The 4,005-nt window shown below is 43.7% G+C and overlaps 1 pseudogene; it reads left to right on the forward strand.

Moving 5' to 3' along the window:
* Positions 1-2,434: 2,434 nt before the first annotated feature.
* LOC135494052 (uncharacterized) lies at positions 2,435-3,202 on the forward strand (annotated as a pseudogene).
* The last annotated feature ends 803 nt before the right edge of the window (positions 3,203-4,005 follow it).

Here is a 4,005-nt window from a genome sequence, read left to right on the forward strand (position 1 = left end):
TTCTATTGTGCACGGTTTGATGTTTGTTGATTTATCTTTGTGGTTTGTGGACCCTCTGTGCTTCAGTGTTCTCCACCGTATCTGGTTTAATAGGGGCGGATGTACTAAAATATATACCTCGAAATCATGCCAGAGCGGCCGTAATACCGCGAGAACGAGCGCGTCGGCGCGAGCGCGAAGGGGTGTCTCCCCCAGAAAAATTTTGAATTTAAACATGCTTAGATGCGATTTCCCAGCACCTGGTATGCAGAATTCGACTCCTCTTCGCCTACAAAACATTCAACATTTACGGCAAATCCCCGATATCAGCCGCATAATCACGACGAACATGGACGTTGGCAATGTTTTCTAACCATAATTCCATAATTTTTTTTCATGTACCGACCTTTAGAAGGGTATATATAATCAGTCACCATATTCTCCATCAGTTTAATTGAAATCTACATCGCGCGGGATGCGCAGTTGGCTACTGCGCATCTATATTTGGCGCCGATATCTGGTTACAAAATACCATGTGCTTTGACGATGTCGGGGTCCGGGGAGCAAGCGGGGAGCAAGCGAGGAGAGCAAGGGGGATCAAAGACTTTGATTAAAATCCTGGCGAGAACACTGGATCTCCCACCCACGTTCAGTGCTATCTCATTAAGTGGTAATTGGAGCCACCACCAACAGATTGCAAATTGTTTACTGTCGGGGCTTTTGATCAATTGAGCCATCGGGAGTGTTTTCTTAAGATGTAATATCCTCTCTGCTCGTGCTCGCACGTGGCCGGCCGGCCGGTGGCGTAAACAGTGAAGTATGCGGGGCTGTTCCGTTTATTGCTGCGACCGACGTAGGCTGGTGCGGCCCGACATTTACGATCTTCGGAATTATGGAACACGTCATGAATTACAAAATCTCCGATCAGGAAAGTTCGGATGCTAAAATAATGTTTTAGGACGACTAGTTCATTAGATGAAGAACAGGAATTTTGAAAGGGGCGGTCGGGAAATTAAGAGGGGTGGGTTAGTTTTGATAGGGGCGGATTTTTCCGTCGGCAATTTTAATAGGGGCGGGCCGCCCTAATTTTTAATGGTGTGGAGAACACTGGTACTTATCTGGTGTTAAATAGTGTTCTGATTGTGAAAGTGCTGATAGGAAGAATAAAGCATTTTATTAGTTAAGAAAATTTTAGTGTGAGTAAATAACGTAGATTTTGAAGAAAGCCCCGTGTAATTGCCCCCGGCTCCGTCACAGTGGAATCTCTAGCTGGAAAGAAGTCGTAGAAGTCGTCAAGCATCCGTGAGTGGATTAGAGGCGTTATGCTGACTGAAGACGATGAGGCTGCAGAGGTCTGCACCCTGTCTCGGGCGTCGGGCACGTCGTCCGTGCACTCGAGCAGGGTGCGGGATGCAAAACTTGGTGGAGGGATATGTTCAGTGGTCTCCAACTATCAATTCCTGAATGAAGTGATTGACTTTTATGTGGAAAATAATGTGTCTCACAATGAAAATGATGACGTTTCATCACCAGCAATGACCAGCACAACTGTGCCTCAAGTAACACCCAGTTACCAGCTTTGTGCAAGAGAAGATATCAAGCAGCCACTTTTTGTCTGTACCGGGTCCTCTATCAGGAACTTGATTGGCAGGGTACAGACCCATTCCCTAAATTGCAAGGGCAATCTGCACACGAAGGAGTTCAGAAGGGATGGTCACACAGCTTGTTTGCCCTTAGCATGCCAAGGAATGAAGCAGCACAATCTCCACTGGACCTCTTCCCCACATGTTGAGAATGGTGGCAAGTTTCTAGTCAATGCGAGGCTAGCCCACGACTTTTTTACATCAGGACTACTGCCAGTGCAATACACCAAATTCGTGGAAAGCTCTGATATTGGAGTACTATCATCAGAAACTCTGAACAGATTTATGGACACTTATTGTCCGATTGTGCAGCAACAGGTTGAAGAGTCAAAACAAGATGCTATCCTCATGGAAAGTAGCCTTTCAATGGCAAATGGTGTAGAAGCAATAGATATTTCGACAGATGCTCGCCACTGCTGGCGTAAGAATGCCGAATTTAGTGATGTTGTTTCCCTTGGCGACCAGAGCCACAAGGTGCTCCACACCGCTACCATTTCGAAGACGGTGGATGATCCTGTGACACAAAGACATGAGCTAATTGGTGTAAAAGAGATTTATAAAGTACTCGATGACCAACAAGTTCCTATATTATGCTACCAAATGTTCTTGGCCAATAGCGTAACTCGATTCACATCATGTGATTTCAAGTCATCACATCGTATCGGATCCAAAAAAGCAATAACGGATCCAAAAAAATGTCGTAACGGATCCTAAAAGGTTTTAATCCAATCAAAATGAAGTTTACAAATGATCTTGGATGGTCGTCGGTAGTTACGTTTGAGAAACAAATTTGCAATCAATTCAAAAGCAAGATGGCTGCCACTTCAAGATTTGCAAATTTTACTGAGCAAGAACTTCAGGAATTGATTTGTGAAAAGGATGCCAAAAACACCAAAAGGGCAACGAAGCATGCCGTAAGAGTGTTAGAGACATTTTTGCGAGCGAAAGGTTACACGCAAGCAGCATCAGATCAGGTGGTGGAGTGGGTGTTTCTGCCAGACCCCCAGCTGGCAGGAATTCTAAAGCGCTTCTATGCAGAGGCCCGTACAGAAAAAGGTGAACTGTACCACAAAAACACCATGCTCAGCATCAGAGGAGGGTTAACAAGACACATTAATAATGTGAGAAGGGAAGTAGACTCGACTTCTAAGCCAGTGGATCTGACGAAAGACACGGCATTTGTCACAGCAAATGACATGCTAAAAGCAATGAAGAGGAAGTTGAAAGAAAACAACAAGGCATCAGTGACGCACAAGCAAGGGATCACAACACCTGATCTTGCAAAGCTTGACACATATTTTAAGGCAAACAGGGACAACCCCAAGGCTCTGCAGCAGCAGGTGTTTGTGAATTTGATGATGTATTTCGGAAGAAGAGGGAGAGAGGGCATAAGACAGCTGAAGACCAGCGAATTTGCAGTCACAACCGACGAAAATAGAGAAGTGTATCTGTACAAGACGACTGATTAGAGGTCGAAGAATCACCAAGATGATGATGACATCAAAGATACTAGAATGTATCAAAAAACTGGTAAGCCTTTACAAATATTTTGCATCATCAATCAACTGAAACTACCTTAGTCTATCCAACCCAATATAGTTCCAAGGGTGAAATAATAGCACAGAAAAGCCGAACATGATAGGGCATAGGCCCCATGTTTACTGTCAAACTGTGCATATGTGGGAAAATATTCATTGCATCCACATCAATTTCAGCCCTAGAAAAAGTGGTTTATAACCAGTGACATCAATCAAAGTTCTCTGTTATGGATTACACAAATACCAATCTGTATAGTTGACTCCTTTCCAGGAGCTAAAACTTACCACAAATGGAAATATTCAAGTTTTTACCAATTCAAAATGAAATGGCCAGGGCCATTGTGCTCACCTCATGTGGAGGAAAGATGGATAAAGAGCATGGTATTGTGTCATGTAGTGTTAGGTTTGATGTAGGTCCAAGCAATTACAATTTCCCCAAAATGGCCAATTTACAGTACATTCGACCTCTGTGACCTTGAAAAGTAGGTCAAATCAAAGAAGACCCGGGTGACACATTGAATGGTTGTTAGAATTAGATGTACCTATGATATAAAATTGGTGCCAATCGGGCAAGTCATTACTAGGAATAATGGCATTTTGAAGAATTTAGGATTTGGCCCCCTCCCTGGAGGCCAAACGGCAAATCAGATCGCACCAAACTTCGGTACCTGAGATCACCTGACCAAGGGGTACATGTGTACTTAATTTGTGATCAATAGTCATTGCAGTTAAGAAACGTGCCATAGTTACGGCCTGACGGCCAATTTACGTCATTTGACCTCTGTGACCTTGACAAGAAGGTCAAATTAAAAACCTGTGTGACATATACTGTATGGTGGTTAGAT

The sequence above is a fragment of the Lineus longissimus genome, chromosome 9 (genome assembly GCF_910592395.1).
Source record: "Lineus longissimus chromosome 9, tnLinLong1.2, whole genome shotgun sequence".
In the NCBI taxonomy this organism is placed as follows: Eukaryota; Metazoa; Nemertea; class Pilidiophora; order Heteronemertea; family Lineidae; genus Lineus; species Lineus longissimus.